The 16372-nt window shown below is 54.2% G+C and overlaps 23 non-coding genes across 23 annotated transcripts; all 23 read right to left on the bottom strand.

Moving 5' to 3' along the window:
* Positions 1-4987: 4987 nt before the first annotated feature.
* Positions 4988-5059, bottom strand: Trnae-cuc (transfer RNA glutamic acid (anticodon CUC)). Its single transcript has one exon. It is a non-coding gene; the product is annotated as a tRNA-Glu (tRNA).
* Positions 5060-5503: 444 nt separating this feature from the next.
* On the bottom strand, positions 5504-5585 carry Trnal-uag (transfer RNA leucine (anticodon UAG)). The gene has a single exon. It is a non-coding gene; the product is annotated as a tRNA-Leu (tRNA).
* A 439-nt stretch (positions 5586-6024) lies between these two features.
* Trnah-gug (transfer RNA histidin (anticodon GUG)) lies at positions 6025-6096 on the bottom strand. The gene has a single exon. It is a non-coding gene; the product is annotated as a tRNA-His (tRNA).
* Positions 6097-6470: 374 nt separating this feature from the next.
* Trnae-cuc (transfer RNA glutamic acid (anticodon CUC)) lies at positions 6471-6542 on the bottom strand. The gene has a single exon. It is a non-coding gene; the product is annotated as a tRNA-Glu (tRNA).
* Positions 6543-6986: 444 nt separating this feature from the next.
* Positions 6987-7068, bottom strand: Trnal-uag (transfer RNA leucine (anticodon UAG)). Its single transcript has one exon. It is a non-coding gene; the product is annotated as a tRNA-Leu (tRNA).
* A 439-nt stretch (positions 7069-7507) lies between these two features.
* Positions 7508-7579, bottom strand: Trnah-gug (transfer RNA histidin (anticodon GUG)). The gene has a single exon. It is a non-coding gene; the product is annotated as a tRNA-His (tRNA).
* A 374-nt stretch (positions 7580-7953) lies between these two features.
* Trnae-cuc (transfer RNA glutamic acid (anticodon CUC)) lies at positions 7954-8025 on the bottom strand. Its single transcript has one exon. It is a non-coding gene; the product is annotated as a tRNA-Glu (tRNA).
* A 444-nt stretch (positions 8026-8469) lies between these two features.
* Trnal-uag (transfer RNA leucine (anticodon UAG)) lies at positions 8470-8551 on the bottom strand. The gene has a single exon. It is a non-coding gene; the product is annotated as a tRNA-Leu (tRNA).
* Positions 8552-8990: 439 nt separating this feature from the next.
* Trnah-gug (transfer RNA histidin (anticodon GUG)) lies at positions 8991-9062 on the bottom strand. Its single transcript has one exon. It is a non-coding gene; the product is annotated as a tRNA-His (tRNA).
* Positions 9063-9436: 374 nt separating this feature from the next.
* Positions 9437-9508, bottom strand: Trnae-cuc (transfer RNA glutamic acid (anticodon CUC)). The gene has a single exon. It is a non-coding gene; the product is annotated as a tRNA-Glu (tRNA).
* A 444-nt stretch (positions 9509-9952) lies between these two features.
* Positions 9953-10034, bottom strand: Trnal-uag (transfer RNA leucine (anticodon UAG)). The gene has a single exon. It is a non-coding gene; the product is annotated as a tRNA-Leu (tRNA).
* A 439-nt stretch (positions 10035-10473) lies between these two features.
* On the bottom strand, positions 10474-10545 carry Trnah-gug (transfer RNA histidin (anticodon GUG)). The gene has a single exon. It is a non-coding gene; the product is annotated as a tRNA-His (tRNA).
* A 374-nt stretch (positions 10546-10919) lies between these two features.
* Positions 10920-10991, bottom strand: Trnae-cuc (transfer RNA glutamic acid (anticodon CUC)). Its single transcript has one exon. It is a non-coding gene; the product is annotated as a tRNA-Glu (tRNA).
* Positions 10992-11435: 444 nt separating this feature from the next.
* Positions 11436-11517, bottom strand: Trnal-uag (transfer RNA leucine (anticodon UAG)). Its single transcript has one exon. It is a non-coding gene; the product is annotated as a tRNA-Leu (tRNA).
* A 439-nt stretch (positions 11518-11956) lies between these two features.
* On the bottom strand, positions 11957-12028 carry Trnah-gug (transfer RNA histidin (anticodon GUG)). Its single transcript has one exon. It is a non-coding gene; the product is annotated as a tRNA-His (tRNA).
* Positions 12029-12402: 374 nt separating this feature from the next.
* Positions 12403-12474, bottom strand: Trnae-cuc (transfer RNA glutamic acid (anticodon CUC)). The gene has a single exon. It is a non-coding gene; the product is annotated as a tRNA-Glu (tRNA).
* A 444-nt stretch (positions 12475-12918) lies between these two features.
* Positions 12919-13000, bottom strand: Trnal-uag (transfer RNA leucine (anticodon UAG)). The gene has a single exon. It is a non-coding gene; the product is annotated as a tRNA-Leu (tRNA).
* Positions 13001-13439: 439 nt separating this feature from the next.
* Trnah-gug (transfer RNA histidin (anticodon GUG)) lies at positions 13440-13511 on the bottom strand. The gene has a single exon. It is a non-coding gene; the product is annotated as a tRNA-His (tRNA).
* Positions 13512-13885: 374 nt separating this feature from the next.
* On the bottom strand, positions 13886-13957 carry Trnae-cuc (transfer RNA glutamic acid (anticodon CUC)). Its single transcript has one exon. It is a non-coding gene; the product is annotated as a tRNA-Glu (tRNA).
* Positions 13958-14401: 444 nt separating this feature from the next.
* Positions 14402-14483, bottom strand: Trnal-uag (transfer RNA leucine (anticodon UAG)). Its single transcript has one exon. It is a non-coding gene; the product is annotated as a tRNA-Leu (tRNA).
* Positions 14484-14922: 439 nt separating this feature from the next.
* On the bottom strand, positions 14923-14994 carry Trnah-gug (transfer RNA histidin (anticodon GUG)). Its single transcript has one exon. It is a non-coding gene; the product is annotated as a tRNA-His (tRNA).
* A 374-nt stretch (positions 14995-15368) lies between these two features.
* On the bottom strand, positions 15369-15440 carry Trnae-cuc (transfer RNA glutamic acid (anticodon CUC)). Its single transcript has one exon. It is a non-coding gene; the product is annotated as a tRNA-Glu (tRNA).
* Positions 15441-15884: 444 nt separating this feature from the next.
* Positions 15885-15966, bottom strand: Trnal-uag (transfer RNA leucine (anticodon UAG)). The gene has a single exon. It is a non-coding gene; the product is annotated as a tRNA-Leu (tRNA).
* Positions 15967-16372: the final 406 nt, after the last annotated feature.

The following is a 16372-nucleotide window of genomic DNA, read 5'->3' as shown; positions in this document are numbered from 1 at the left end:
CCGCAGTGGAGGGACACCTGCCTCCACGAGTAAGCTGTCCACAGGGCTGGTGCGGAAAGCACCAGTGGCAAGGCGTATCCCGCTGTGGAGGATTGGGTCCAGCACCCGCAACGCAGACGGGGATGCTGAGCCATATGCCAGGCACCCATAATCCAGACGGGACTGGATTAACGCCTGGTAGAGCCGTAACAGGGTAGAGCGGTCGGCTCCCCAGCGGGTGTGGCTCAAGCATCTCAGAGCGTTTAGATGCCGCCAACACGTCTGTTTAAGCTGCTGGATATGAGGCAGCCAAGTCAACCGGGCATCAAAAACCACCCCCAAAAACCTGTGGGTCTCCACCACAGCAAGGAGTTCGTCGGCAAGATAAAGCCGCGGCTCAGGATGGACTGTTCGGCGCCGGCAGAAATGTATAACGCGGGTCTTGGCTGCCGAAAACTGAAACCCATGCGCTACAGCCCAAGACTGCGCCTTACGGATAGCGCCCTGTAGCTGACGTTCAACAGCGGCAATGCCAGTAGAGCTGTAATAAAGGCAGAAGTCGTCAGCATACAGGGAAGCGGAGACAGAATTTCCCACGGCCGCAGCAAGCCCGTTAATGGCTATTAAAAACAGACAGACACTTAAAACAGAGCCCTGTGGCACACCGTTCTCCTGGACGTGGGAGGAACTATACGAGGCCGCGACTTGCACGCGGAAGGTACGACACGACAGAAAATTGCGGATAAAAATCGGCAGAGGACCCCGAAGACCCCATCCATGGAGCGTAGAAAGAATGTGATGACGCCACGTCGTATCGTACGCCTTCCGCATGTCGAAAAAGACAGCGACCAGGTGCTGACGGCGGGAAAAGGCAGTACGGATGGCCGACTCCAGGCTCACCAGATTGTCGGCGGCGGAGCGGCCTTTACGGAACCCACCCTGAGATGGAGCCAGAAGGCCTCGAGACTCCAGTACCCAATGCAAGCGCCGGCTCACCATCCGTTCAAGCAACTTGCAAAGAACGTTGGTGAGGCTAATGGGACGGTAGCTGTCCACCTCCAGAGGGTGCTTTCCAGGTTTCAAAACGGGGATAACAATGCCTTCCCGCCATTGCGACGGAAACTCCCCCTCGACCCAAAGACGGTTGTAAAGATCGAGAAGGCGCCGCTGGCAGTCCACTGAAAGGTGTTTCAGCATCTGACAGTGGATGCCATCTGGCCCAGGAGCGGTATCAGGGCAAGCAGCGAGGGCACTGCGAAATTCCCACTCACTAAATGGAGCATTGTAAGATTCCGGGTGGTTGGTGCGAAACGAAAGGCTCCGACGTTCCATCCGCTCTTTAATGGAGCGGAAGGCCTGGGGGTAATTCGCAGAAGCGGAACTCATAGCAAAATGCTCTGCTAAGCGATTGGCAATGACGTCGGAGTCAGTACAAACTGCTCCATTCAGTGAGAGCGCAGGGACGCTGGCAGGTGGCCGATAGCCGTAGACGCGTCGAATCTTGGCCCAGACCTGCGAAGGAGTGACATGGAGGCCAATGGTGGACACATACCGCTCCCAGCACTCCTTCTTGCCTTGGCGGATAAGGAGGCGGGCCCGCGCACGCAGCCGTTTGAAGGCGATAAGGTGGTCGAGGGAGGGGTGTCGCTTGTGACGCTGGAGCGCTCGCCGGCGATCTTTAATCGCTTCAGCGATCTCAGGCGACCACCAAGGCACAGCCTTCCGCCGAGGGGACCCACAGGAATGGGGAATGGCAGATTCGGCGGCAGTAACGATGCCGGTGGTGACCGATTGAACGACCGCATCAATGTCATCGGTAGAGAGAGGTTCAAAAGCGGCAGTGGAGGAGAACAAGTCCCAGTCAGCCTTATTCATAGCCCATCTGCTAGGGTGCCCAGAAGAGGGGCGCTGTGGTAGTGACAAAAAGATCGGAAAATGGTCACTACCACACAGGTCGTCATGCACACTCCATTGGACAGACGGTAAGAGGCTATGGCTACAGATTGAAAGGTCAATGGCGGAGTAGGTGCCATGCGCCACACTGAAGTGTGTGAAGGCACCATCATTTAACAGCGAGAGATCGAGCTGCGACAATAAATGCTCAATGATGGCGCCTCGACCTGTTGCCACTGACCCACCCCACAGAGGGTTATGAGCGTTGAAGTCGCCCAATAGCAAGAAAGGTGGCGGCAATTGGGCGACCAGTGCAGCCAGGACATGCTGCGAGACATCACCATCCGGTGGAATGTAAAGGCTGCAGACGGTAACAGCCTGTGGCGTCCACACACGTACAGCGACAGCCTCTAAAGGCGTCTGGAGAGGGACAGACTCGCTGTGCAGAGTGTGAAGGATATAAATGCAGACGCCACCAGACACCCTTTCATAAGCTGCTCGGTTCTTGTAATAACCCCGATAGCCACGGAGGGCGGGGGTTCGCATCGCCGGAAACCAAGTTTCCTGCAGAGCAATGCAGAAGAAAGGGCGAAGGCTGAGAAGTTGGCGGAGCTCAGCTAGATGGTGGAAGAAACCGCTGCAGTTCCACTGGAGGATGGTATTAGCCATGGATGGGAAAGGCGTGAAGGGACTGGGGAGGCAGATTACGCCTCCGGGGCCCCTGCTGCTACTGAGTCACCACCTGGACAACAGCTATCTACTGCATCCGAGGGACTGGCGAGATCCATGTCCTCAGCGGACGCCAGGATCTCCACCTCATCCTCGGACGCAGAGGGAGAAGGTTGCGGTGGGACAGGTGCCACCGCAATTTCAGGATGCTTGGGAGCCTTTTTCTTTGACTGCTTTGCGCGCTGAGCCTTAGGTGGTTCTGGCTGGGAGGGCCTCACTGGGTCAGTCTCTGGGACTGAAGACGACCGCGACGCCCTACGACCAGCGACCGGTGATTGTTTGACAACCTTGCGGGTGTCCACTTTGGCACTGGGCAAAGCCTGGGATGGGAGGGCCCCAAGGGACCCCTTCCGAGCGAGAGGAGCCGAAGAAGGCTCACGCTTCTCCGGCTGTGAAGGGGGAACAGATGTCCCCGGTGGTTGGGGTGGTGTTGCTCCTGAAGTAGATGGAGCAGGAGCAACAGGGAGTGAAGTGCCCCCCACAACCAAGGGGGCCGGTGAATGCTGACCGAGCTGAGATCGAACTGGTGTTGCAGCAGCGGCATAACTAGTTGGCATTGGCACAGGATGTAGCCGCTCAAATTTCCGCCTTGCCTCGGTGTAGGACAGGCGGTCCAGGGTCTTATATTCCATTATCTTCCTTTCCTTCTGAAAGATCCTACAGTCCGGCGAGCAGGGGGAATGGTGTTCTCCGCAGTTAACACAGATAGGAGGCGGGGCACATGGAGTATCAGGATGCGAAGGACGTCCACAATCCCGACATGTGATGCTGGAAGTACAGCGAGATGACATGTGCCCGAACTTCCAGCATTTAAAACACCGCATCGGAGGAGGGATATATGGCTTCACATCACAACGGTAAACCATCACCTTAACCTTTTCGGGTAAGACATCACCCTCAAAGGCCAAGATGAAGGCACCGGTGGCTACCTGATTATCCCTCGGACCCCGATGGACGCGCCGGACGAAGTGAACACCTCGTCGTTCGAGGTTGGCGCGTAATTCATCGTCGGACTGCAGAAGAAGATCCCTGTGGAATATTATACCCTGGACCATGTTCAGACTCTTATGCGGCGTGATGTTAACTGAAACATCCCCCAACTTGTCACAATTGAGCAACCTCCGTGACTGGGCAGAGGATGCCGTTTTGATGAGCACAGAACCAGAGCGCATCTTGGACAAGCCCTCCACCTCCCCGAACTTGTCCTCTAAATGCTCCACAAAAAACTGGGGCTTGGTTGACATAAACGATTCCCCATCAACTCGCGTACACACAAGGAACCGGGGTGAATAGTCTCCACTGCCGTCTTTTGCCATACGTTCCTCCCATGGAGTGGCCAGGGAGGGAAATGATCGTGGATCGTATTTCCTGCCGTTGAGGTTAGACCTCGATCGCTTAGAGACTGCTGGTGGTGGCCCACCAGCGAGAGATGATGTACCACGCTTCATTGCGGGTCATCCGCCCTGATGCCACCTACTCCGACCAAGGGCCCTCCCCACGGGCGCCACCCAGCCACAGCAAAGGCCACCTGGCAGGATGGCCATTGCCGGGAGTCCCGATGCCCCGGGGCGATGGGCATCTACTCCTTGGCATACGTGGGGAGTTAACGGCGCAGGCATCAGTAGAGCGATCCCTGTGTTGTCAGGGGGCTACAACCAAGAGGGTACATGGCGGCCCCACCACAACGGACTGGCTACCGTGCTGGATCTTAGGTGCAAAAAATGGCCAAGGTCGTCGTCGTAGTTAAAAGAAACGCTGCAGAGTGCAGTGTGGTAATCGCCCAAAAGATCGAAAACGAGCAGGACACCATTGCAACGACGAGAAAGACGGCTAAAGGTCTAATTGCACGACGGATACAGTGCACCATGTAAGGCGCCCTTCCCCAATTGGCTCGCTCTTCGGAATAATTTAGAAAGATGGAGGTCAAACCCGAGAGGGGACCATCACATAAGGCCGAAACATGTGAGACTCCTTTTAGTCGCCTCTTACGACAGGCAGGAATACCGCGGGCCTATTCTAACCCCCGAACCCGCAGGGGGGAGCAGCTGGCTGGAATGCAAGTGTCGATACACAGCAAAGCCTAGGCCAAGGTGTACGCCACAGCAGTGGCAGACACGGTCTCCATCACATGCATACGAGCAGATGAACGTGCCTGCGCTGTCGGGACACTAACTACAGTGGTTAGCTGCATTCACCTCCGTGGCAATGTCTTGCAGTCCTCCAAGCCTCTTGACTACAGACATGTGACTCGATAACAAGTGGACAGACGCAGCATCTCTCTCGCCGTCGGGTGTTGCCACGAATCATACTTAACGTGGCTTTCTGCACGCGTCAGCGTAGCGTCAGTCGAGACAAGTCGCATAAGAGGAGCAACAAAAACGCGCATTTCCGGTACCGGGAATCGAACCCGGGCCTCCTGGGTGAGAGCCAGGCATCCTAGCCTCTAGACTACACCGGATTACAACGCCAGTGCTCCTCCAGCGAACGCACCAACCACCCACGATTAACTGACGACAACTGTAAAAAATCCACTCTCGCACGCTATAGAGCGGCATGCTCTGGACGCATATCGTGGAGACGAACGCCAGCAGTGATGAGAGCAAAAGGCGCCTACAAATCCTGCCGTTGCACCACGTACTGTTCTACGACAATTCACGAAGCAGACGCTCACGCCTTGTTGTGCTGTTTCCTTTGCGGGCAATGAGTGCATGTGACTTCGATGCAGGAAACATTACACGTTTGGCAGCAGTGGGATTCGAACCCACGCCTCCGAAGAGACTTGTGCCTGAAACCAGCGCCTGAGACCGCTCGGCCACGCTACCTACGCAACACGCGCGTCACGTGAGCTGCGTCCTACTCCACGAGAACACACAGCAACGGCACAAAAATGAGACGCCAAAATTGGCAACGGTGGGATTCGAACCCACGCCTCAGAAGAGACTGGTGCCTAAAACCAGCGCCTTAGACCGCTCGGCCACGTTACCCTTGCAAGAGCGGCGGCAAAACGTTCCCTTTGTACTACAAAGATCACTTCGAAATGGAAGTATCTTGGCAATCGCCGTGCCATGTATTTTCACTGCTCTCCCACTGGAAGCGTCTCTTTAGGCCACCCACAACAAGAAAATGCCGTGCCCGCCATATGGTAGCGACGCCACTTGTCTGTAGCTGTCGTAGTTAAGGAGACAGCATCAAGAGACGTTTTCGTGCCGTGACCAGGTTTCGAACCTGGGCTTTCCGTAACCACTAAAGTATCGTAGCTGTACCTGTCAGGCGGAGCTAGAATGCTCCATGTAACAAACATATGTGAGCTCAAGTACAAACTGCGGCCTGCGGAACACGAGTGAAAAACCAAGAAAGCACTGTGATTTCGAGTACTCGTGCACTATCGTCAATGCAACGGCAGCAAGGAAAAACTTTCAAAATTGCCGTGACCAGGATTCGAACCTGGGTTATTGCGGCCACAACGCAATGTCCTAACCACTAGACGATCACGGCCACGGAGGCGCCCCCGAAAGCAGCTGGCTGGAATGCAAGTGTCGATACACAGCAAAGCCTAGGCCAAGGTGTACGCCACAGCAGTGGCAGACACGGTCTCCATCACATGCATACGAGCAGATGAACGTGCCTGCGCTGTCGGGACACTAACTACAGTGGTTAGCTGCATTCACCTCCGTGGCAATGTCTTGCAGTCCTCCAAGCCTCTTGACTACAGACATGTGACTCGATAACAAGTGGACAGACACAGCATCTCTCTCGCCGTCGGGTGTTGCCACGAATCATACTTAACGTGGCTTTCTGCACGCGTCAGCGTAGCGTCAGTCGAGCAAAGTCGAGACAAGTCGCATAAGAGGAGCAACAAAAACGCGCATTTCCGGTACCGGGAATCGAACCCGGGCCTCCTGGGTGAGAGCCAGGTATCCTAGCCACTAGACTACACCGGATTACAACGCCAGTGCTCCTCCAGCGAACGCAGCAACCACCCACGATTAACTGACGACAACTGTAAAAAATCCACTCTCGCACGCTGTAGAGCGGCATGCTCTGGACGCATATCGTGGAGACGAACGCCAGCAGTGATGAGAGCAAAAGGCGCCTACAAATCCTGCCGTTGCACCACGTACTGTTCTACGACACTTCACGAAGCAGACGCTCACGCCTTGTTGTGCTGTTTCCTTTGCGGGCAATGAGTGCATGTGACTTCGATGCAGGAAACATTACACGTTTGGCAGCAGTGGGATTCGAACCCACGCCTCCGAAGAGACTTGTGCCTGAAACCAGCGCCTGAGACCGCTCGGCCACGCTACCTACGCAACACGCGCGTCACATGAGCTGCGACCTACTCCACGAGAACACACAGCAACGGCACAAAAATGAGACGCCAAAATTGGCAACGGTGGGATTCGAACCCACGCCTCAGAAAAGACTGGTGCCTAAAACCAGCGCCTTAGACCGCTCGGCCACGTTACCCTTGCAAGAGCGGCGGCAAAACGTTCCCTTTGTACTACAAAGATCACTTCGAAATGGAAGTATCTTGGCAATCGCCGTGCCATGTATTTTCACTGCTCTCCCACTGGAAGCGTCTCTTTAGGCCACCCACAACAAGAAAATGCCGTGCCCGCCATATGGTAGCGACGCCACTTGTCTGTAGCTGTCGTAGTTAAGGAGACAGCATCAAGAGACGTTTTCGTGCCGTGACCAGGTTTCGAACCTGGGCTTTCCGTAACCACTAAAGTATCGTAGCTGTACCTGTCAGGCGGAGCTAGAATGCTCCATGTAACAAACATATGTGAGCTCAAGTACAAACTGCGGCCTGCGGAACACGAGTGAAAAACCAAGAAAGCACTGTGATTTCGAGTACTCGTGCACTATCGTCAATGCAACGGCAGCAAGGAAAAACTTTCAAAATTGCCGTGACCAGGATTCGAACCTGGGTTATTGCGGCCACAACGCAATGTCCTAACCACTAGACGATCACGGCCACGGAGGCGCCCCCGAAAGCAGCTGGCTGGAATGCAAGTGTCGATACACAGCAAAGCCTAGGCCAAGGTGTACGCCACAGCAGTGGCAGACACGGTCTCCATCACATGCATACGAGCAGATGAACGTGCCTGCGCTGTCGGGACACTAACTACAGTGGTTAGCTGCATTCACCTCCGTGGCAATGTCTTGCAGTCCTCCAAGCCTCTTGACTACAGACATGTGACTCGATAACAAGTGGACAGACACAGCATCTCTCTCGCCGTCGGGTGTTGCCACGAATCATACTTAACGTGGCTTTCTGCACGCGTCAGCGTAGCGTCAGTCGAGCAAAGTCGAGACAAGTCGCATAAGAGGAGCAACAAAAACGCGCATTTCCGGTACCGGGAATCGAACCCGGGCCTCCTGGGTGAGAGCCAGGTATCCTAGCCACTAGACTACACCGGATTACAACGCCAGTGCTCCTCCAGCGAACGCAGCAACCACCCACGATTAACTGACGACAACTGTAAAAAATCCACTCTCGCACGCTGTAGAGCGGCATGCTCTGGACGCATATCGTGGAGACGAACGCCAGCAGTGATGAGAGCAAAAGGCGCCTACAAATCCTGCCGTTGCACCACGTACTGTTCTACGACACTTCACGAAGCAGACGCTCACGCCTTGTTGTGCTGTTTCCTTTGCGGGCAATGAGTGCATGTGACTTCGATGCAGGAAACATTACACGTTTGGCAGCAGTGGGATTCGAACCCACGCCTCCGAAGAGACTTGTGCCTGAAACCAGCGCCTGAGACCGCTCGGCCACGCTACCTACGCAACACGCGCGTCACATGAGCTGCGACCTACTCCACGAGAACACACAGCAACGGCACAAAAATGAGACGCCAAAATTGGCAACGGTGGGATTCGAACCCACGCCTCAGAAAAGACTGGTGCCTAAAACCAGCGCCTTAGACCGCTCGGCCACGTTACCCTTGCAAGAGCGGCGGCAAAACGTTCCCTTTGTACTACAAAGATCACTTCGAAATGGAAGTATCTTGGCAATCGCCGTGCCATGTATTTTCACTGCTCTCCCACTGGAAGCGTCTCTTTAGGCCACCCACAACAAGAAAATGCCGTGCCCGCCATATGGTAGCGACGCCACTTGTCTGTAGCTGTCGTAGTTAAGGAGACAGCATCAAGAGACGTTTTCGTGCCGTGACCAGGTTTCGAACCTGGGCTTTCCGTAACCACTAAAGTATCGTAGCTGTACCTGTCAGGCGGAGCTAGAATGCTCCATGTAACAAACATATGTGAGCTCAAGTACAAACTGCGGCCTGCGGAACACGAGTGAAAAACCAAGAAAGCACTGTGATTTCGAGTACTCGTGCACTATCGTCAATGCAACGGCAGCAAGGAAAAACTTTCAAAATTGCCGTGACCAGGATTCGAACCTGGGTTATTGCGGCCACAACGCAATGTCCTAACCACTAGACGATCACGGCCACGGAGGCGCCCCCGAAAGCAGCTGGCTGGAATGCAAGTGTCGATACACAGCAAAGCCTAGGCCAAGGTGTACGCCACAGCAGTGGCAGACACGGTCTCCATCACATGCATACGAGCAGATGAACGTGCCTGCGCTGTCGGGACACTAACTACAGTGGTTAGCTGCATTCACCTCCGTGGCAATGTCTTGCAGTCCTCCAAGCCTCTTGACTACAGACATGTGACTCGATAACAAGTGGACAGACACAGCATCTCTCTCGCCGTCGGGTGTTGCCACGAATCATACTTAACGTGGCTTTCTGCACGCGTCAGCGTAGCGTCAGTCGAGCAAAGTCGAGACAAGTCGCATAAGAGGAGCAACAAAAACGCGCATTTCCGGTACCGGGAATCGAACCCGGGCCTCCTGGGTGAGAGCCAGGTATCCTAGCCACTAGACTACACCGGATTACAACGCCAGTGCTCCTCCAGCGAACGCAGCAACCACCCACGATTAACTGACGACAACTGTAAAAAATCCACTCTCGCACGCTGTAGAGCGGCATGCTCTGGACGCATATCGTGGAGACGAACGCCAGCAGTGATGAGAGCAAAAGGCGCCTACAAATCCTGCCGTTGCACCACGTACTGTTCTACGACACTTCACGAAGCAGACGCTCACGCCTTGTTGTGCTGTTTCCTTTGCGGGCAATGAGTGCATGTGACTTCGATGCAGGAAACATTACACGTTTGGCAGCAGTGGGATTCGAACCCACGCCTCCGAAGAGACTTGTGCCTGAAACCAGCGCCTGAGACCGCTCGGCCACGCTACCTACGCAACACGCGCGTCACATGAGCTGCGACCTACTCCACGAGAACACACAGCAACGGCACAAAAATGAGACGCCAAAATTGGCAACGGTGGGATTCGAACCCACGCCTCAGAAAAGACTGGTGCCTAAAACCAGCGCCTTAGACCGCTCGGCCACGTTACCCTTGCAAGAGCGGCGGCAAAACGTTCCCTTTGTACTACAAAGATCACTTCGAAATGGAAGTATCTTGGCAATCGCCGTGCCATGTATTTTCACTGCTCTCCCACTGGAAGCGTCTCTTTAGGCCACCCACAACAAGAAAATGCCGTGCCCGCCATATGGTAGCGACGCCACTTGTCTGTAGCTGTCGTAGTTAAGGAGACAGCATCAAGAGACGTTTTCGTGCCGTGACCAGGTTTCGAACCTGGGCTTTCCGTAACCACTAAAGTATCGTAGCTGTACCTGTCAGGCGGAGCTAGAATGCTCCATGTAACAAACATATGTGAGCTCAAGTACAAACTGCGGCCTGCGGAACACGAGTGAAAAACCAAGAAAGCACTGTGATTTCGAGTACTCGTGCACTATCGTCAATGCAACGGCAGCAAGGAAAAACTTTCAAAATTGCCGTGACCAGGATTCGAACCTGGGTTATTGCGGCCACAACGCAATGTCCTAACCACTAGACGATCACGGCCACGGAGGCGCCCCCGAAAGCAGCTGGCTGGAATGCAAGTGTCGATACACAGCAAAGCCTAGGCCAAGGTGTACGCCACAGCAGTGGCAGACACGGTCTCCATCACATGCATACGAGCAGATGAACGTGCCTGCGCTGTCGGGACACTAACTACAGTGGTTAGCTGCATTCACCTCCGTGGCAATGTCTTGCAGTCCTCCAAGCCTCTTGACTACAGACATGTGACTCGATAACAAGTGGACAGACACAGCATCTCTCTCGCCGTCGGGTGTTGCCACGAATCATACTTAACGTGGCTTTCTGCACGCGTCAGCGTAGCGTCAGTCGAGCAAAGTCGAGACAAGTCGCATAAGAGGAGCAACAAAAACGCGCATTTCCGGTACCGGGAATCGAACCCGGGCCTCCTGGGTGAGAGCCAGGTATCCTAGCCACTAGACTACACCGGATTACAACGCCAGTGCTCCTCCAGCGAACGCAGCAACCACCCACGATTAACTGACGACAACTGTAAAAAATCCACTCTCGCACGCTGTAGAGCGGCATGCTCTGGACGCATATCGTGGAGACGAACGCCAGCAGTGATGAGAGCAAAAGGCGCCTACAAATCCTGCCGTTGCACCACGTACTGTTCTACGACACTTCACGAAGCAGACGCTCACGCCTTGTTGTGCTGTTTCCTTTGCGGGCAATGAGTGCATGTGACTTCGATGCAGGAAACATTACACGTTTGGCAGCAGTGGGATTCGAACCCACGCCTCCGAAGAGACTTGTGCCTGAAACCAGCGCCTGAGACCGCTCGGCCACGCTACCTACGCAACACGCGCGTCACATGAGCTGCGACCTACTCCACGAGAACACACAGCAACGGCACAAAAATGAGACGCCAAAATTGGCAACGGTGGGATTCGAACCCACGCCTCAGAAAAGACTGGTGCCTAAAACCAGCGCCTTAGACCGCTCGGCCACGTTACCCTTGCAAGAGCGGCGGCAAAACGTTCCCTTTGTACTACAAAGATCACTTCGAAATGGAAGTATCTTGGCAATCGCCGTGCCATGTATTTTCACTGCTCTCCCACTGGAAGCGTCTCTTTAGGCCACCCACAACAAGAAAATGCCGTGCCCGCCATATGGTAGCGACGCCACTTGTCTGTAGCTGTCGTAGTTAAGGAGACAGCATCAAGAGACGTTTTCGTGCCGTGACCAGGTTTCGAACCTGGGCTTTCCGTAACCACTAAAGTATCGTAGCTGTACCTGTCAGGCGGAGCTAGAATGCTCCATGTAACAAACATATGTGAGCTCAAGTACAAACTGCGGCCTGCGGAACACGAGTGAAAAACCAAGAAAGCACTGTGATTTCGAGTACTCGTGCACTATCGTCAATGCAACGGCAGCAAGGAAAAACTTTCAAAATTGCCGTGACCAGGATTCGAACCTGGGTTATTGCGGCCACAACGCAATGTCCTAACCACTAGACGATCACGGCCACGGAGGCGCCCCCGAAAGCAGCTGGCTGGAATGCAAGTGTCGATACACAGCAAAGCCTAGGCCAAGGTGTACGCCACAGCAGTGGCAGACACGGTCTCCATCACATGCATACGAGCAGATGAACGTGCCTGCGCTGTCGGGACACTAACTACAGTGGTTAGCTGCATTCACCTCCGTGGCAATGTCTTGCAGTCCTCCAAGCCTCTTGACTACAGACATGTGACTCGATAACAAGTGGACAGACACAGCATCTCTCTCGCCGTCGGGTGTTGCCACGAATCATACTTAACGTGGCTTTCTGCACGCGTCAGCGTAGCGTCAGTCGAGCAAAGTCGAGACAAGTCGCATAAGAGGAGCAACAAAAACGCGCATTTCCGGTACCGGGAATCGAACCCGGGCCTCCTGGGTGAGAGCCAGGTATCCTAGCCACTAGACTACACCGGATTACAACGCCAGTGCTCCTCCAGCGAACGCAGCAACCACCCACGATTAACTGACGACAACTGTAAAAAATCCACTCTCGCACGCTGTAGAGCGGCATGCTCTGGACGCATATCGTGGAGACGAACGCCAGCAGTGATGAGAGCAAAAGGCGCCTACAAATCCTGCCGTTGCACCACGTACTGTTCTACGACACTTCACGAAGCAGACGCTCACGCCTTGTTGTGCTGTTTCCTTTGCGGGCAATGAGTGCATGTGACTTCGATGCAGGAAACATTACACGTTTGGCAGCAGTGGGATTCGAACCCACGCCTCCGAAGAGACTTGTGCCTGAAACCAGCGCCTGAGACCGCTCGGCCACGCTACCTACGCAACACGCGCGTCACATGAGCTGCGACCTACTCCACGAGAACACACAGCAACGGCACAAAAATGAGACGCCAAAATTGGCAACGGTGGGATTCGAACCCACGCCTCAGAAAAGACTGGTGCCTAAAACCAGCGCCTTAGACCGCTCGGCCACGTTACCCTTGCAAGAGCGGCGGCAAAACGTTCCCTTTGTACTACAAAGATCACTTCGAAATGGAAGTATCTTGGCAATCGCCGTGCCATGTATTTTCACTGCTCTCCCACTGGAAGCGTCTCTTTAGGCCACCCACAACAAGAAAATGCCGTGCCCGCCATATGGTAGCGACGCCACTTGTCTGTAGCTGTCGTAGTTAAGGAGACAGCATCAAGAGACGTTTTCGTGCCGTGACCAGGTTTCGAACCTGGGCTTTCCGTAACCACTAAAGTATCGTAGCTGTACCTGTCAGGCGGAGCTAGAATGCTCCATGTAACAAACATATGTGAGCTCAAGTACAAACTGCGGCCTGCGGAACACGAGTGAAAAACCAAGAAAGCACTGTGATTTCGAGTACTCGTGCACTATCGTCAATGCAACGGCAGCAAGGAAAAACTTTCAAAATTGCCGTGACCAGGATTCGAACCTGGGTTATTGCGGCCACAACGCAATGTCCTAACCACTAGACGATCACGGCCACGGAGGCGCCCCCGAAAGCAGCTGGCTGGAATGCAAGTGTCGATACACAGCAAAGCCTAGGCCAAGGTGTACGCCACAGCAGTGGCAGACACGGTCTCCATCACATGCATACGAGCAGATGAACGTGCCTGCGCTGTCGGGACACTAACTACAGTGGTTAGCTGCATTCACCTCCGTGGCAATGTCTTGCAGTCCTCCAAGCCTCTTGACTACAGACATGTGACTCGATAACAAGTGGACAGACACAGCATCTCTCTCGCCGTCGGGTGTTGCCACGAATCATACTTAACGTGGCTTTCTGCACGCGTCAGCGTAGCGTCAGTCGAGCAAAGTCGAGACAAGTCGCATAAGAGGAGCAACAAAAACGCGCATTTCCGGTACCGGGAATCGAACCCGGGCCTCCTGGGTGAGAGCCAGGTATCCTAGCCACTAGACTACACCGGATTACAACGCCAGTGCTCCTCCAGCGAACGCAGCAACCACCCACGATTAACTGACGACAACTGTAAAAAATCCACTCTCGCACGCTGTAGAGCGGCATGCTCTGGACGCATATCGTGGAGACGAACGCCAGCAGTGATGAGAGCAAAAGGCGCCTACAAATCCTGCCGTTGCACCACGTACTGTTCTACGACACTTCACGAAGCAGACGCTCACGCCTTGTTGTGCTGTTTCCTTTGCGGGCAATGAGTGCATGTGACTTCGATGCAGGAAACATTACACGTTTGGCAGCAGTGGGATTCGAACCCACGCCTCCGAAGAGACTTGTGCCTGAAACCAGCGCCTGAGACCGCTCGGCCACGCTACCTACGCAACACGCGCGTCACATGAGCTGCGACCTACTCCACGAGAACACACAGCAACGGCACAAAAATGAGACGCCAAAATTGGCAACGGTGGGATTCGAACCCACGCCTCAGAAAAGACTGGTGCCTAAAACCAGCGCCTTAGACCGCTCGGCCACGTTACCCTTGCAAGAGCGGCGGCAAAACGTTCCCTTTGTACTACAAAGATCACTTCGAAATGGAAGTATCTTGGCAATCGCCGTGCCATGTATTTTCACTGCTCTCCCACTGGAAGCGTCTCTTTAGGCCACCCACAACAAGAAAATGCCGTGCCCGCCATATGGTAGCGACGCCACTTGTCTGTAGCTGTCGTAGTTAAGGAGACAGCATCAAGAGACGTTTTCGTGCCGTGACCAGGTTTCGAACCTGGGCTTTCCGTAACCACTAAAGTATCGTAGCTGTACCTGTCAGGCGGAGCTAGAATGCTCCATGTAACAAACATATGTGAGCTCAAGTACAAACTGCGGCCTGCGGAACACGAGTGAAAAACCAAGAAAGCACTGTGATTTCGAGTACTCGTGCACTATCGTCAATGCAACGGCAGCAAGGAAAAACTTTCAAAATTGCCGTGACCAGGATTCGAACCTGGGTTATTGCGGCCACAACGCAATGTCCTAACCACTAGACGATCACGGCCACGGAGGCGCCCCCGAAAGCAGCTGGCTGGAATGCAAGTGTCGATACACAGCAAAGCCTAGGCCAAGGTGTACGCCACAGCAGTGGCAGACACGGTCTCCATCACATGCATACGAGCAGATGAACGTGCCTGCGCTGTCGGGACACTAACTACAGTGGTTAGCTGCATTCACCTCCGTGGCAATGTCTTGCAGTCCTCCAAGCCTCTTGACTACAGACATGTGACTCGATAACAAGTGGACAGACACAGCATCTCTCTCGCCGTCGGGTGTTGCCACGAATCATACTTAACGTGGCTTTCTGCACGCGTCAGCGTAGCGTCAGTCGAGCAAAGTCGAGACAAGTCGCATAAGAGGAGCAACAAAAACGCGCATTTCCGGTACCGGGAATCGAACCCGGGCCTCCTGGGTGAGAGCCAGGTATCCTAGCCACTAGACTACACCGGATTACAACGCCAGTGCTCCTCCAGCGAACGCAGCAACCACCCACGATTAACTGACGACAACTGTAAAAAATCCACTCTCGCACGCTGTAGAGCGGCATGCTCTGGACGCATATCGTGGAGACGAACGCCAGCAGTGATGAGAGCAAAAGGCGCCTACAAATCCTGCCGTTGCACCACGTACTGTTCTACGACACTTCACGAAGCAGACGCTCACGCCTTGTTGTGCTGTTTCCTTTGCGGGCAATGAGTGCATGTGACTTCGATGCAGGAAACATTACACGTTTGGCAGCAGTGGGATTCGAACCCACGCCTCCGAAGAGACTTGTGCCTGAAACCAGCGCCTGAGACCGCTCGGCCACGCTACCTACGCAACACGCGCGTCACATGAGCTGCGACCTACTCCACGAGAACACACAGCAACGGCACAAAAATGAGACGCCAAAATTGGCAACGGTGGGATTCGAACCCACGCCTCAGAAAAGACTGGTGCCTAAAACCAGCGCCTTAGACCGCTCGGCCACGTTACCCTTGCAAGAGCGGCGGCAAAACGTTCCCTTTGTACTACAAAGATCACTTCGAAATGGAAGTATCTTGGCAATCGCCGTGCCATGTATTTTCACTGCTCTCCCACTGGAAGCGTCTCTTTAGGCCACCCACAACAAGAAAATGCCGTGCCCGCCATATGGTAGCGACGCCACTTGTCTGTAGCTGTCGTAGTTAAGGAGACAGCATCAAGAGACGTTTTCGTGCCGTGACCAGGTTTCGAACCTGGGCTTTCCGTAACCACTAAAGTATCGTAGCTGTACCTGTCAGGCGGAGCTAGAATGCTCCATGTAACAAACATATGTGAGCTCAAGTACAAACTGCGGCCTGCGGAACACGAGTGAAAAACCAAGAAAGCACTGTGATTTCGAGTACTCGTGCACTATCGTC

This window comes from Schistocerca cancellata, unplaced genomic scaffold (assembly GCF_023864275.1).
Source record: "Schistocerca cancellata isolate TAMUIC-IGC-003103 unplaced genomic scaffold, iqSchCanc2.1 HiC_scaffold_670, whole genome shotgun sequence".
NCBI classification, from domain to species: Eukaryota; Metazoa; Arthropoda; class Insecta; order Orthoptera; family Acrididae; genus Schistocerca; species Schistocerca cancellata.
The sequence above is the reverse complement of the archived record's forward strand: the minus strand, read 5'-3'. Positions and strand labels throughout refer to the sequence as shown.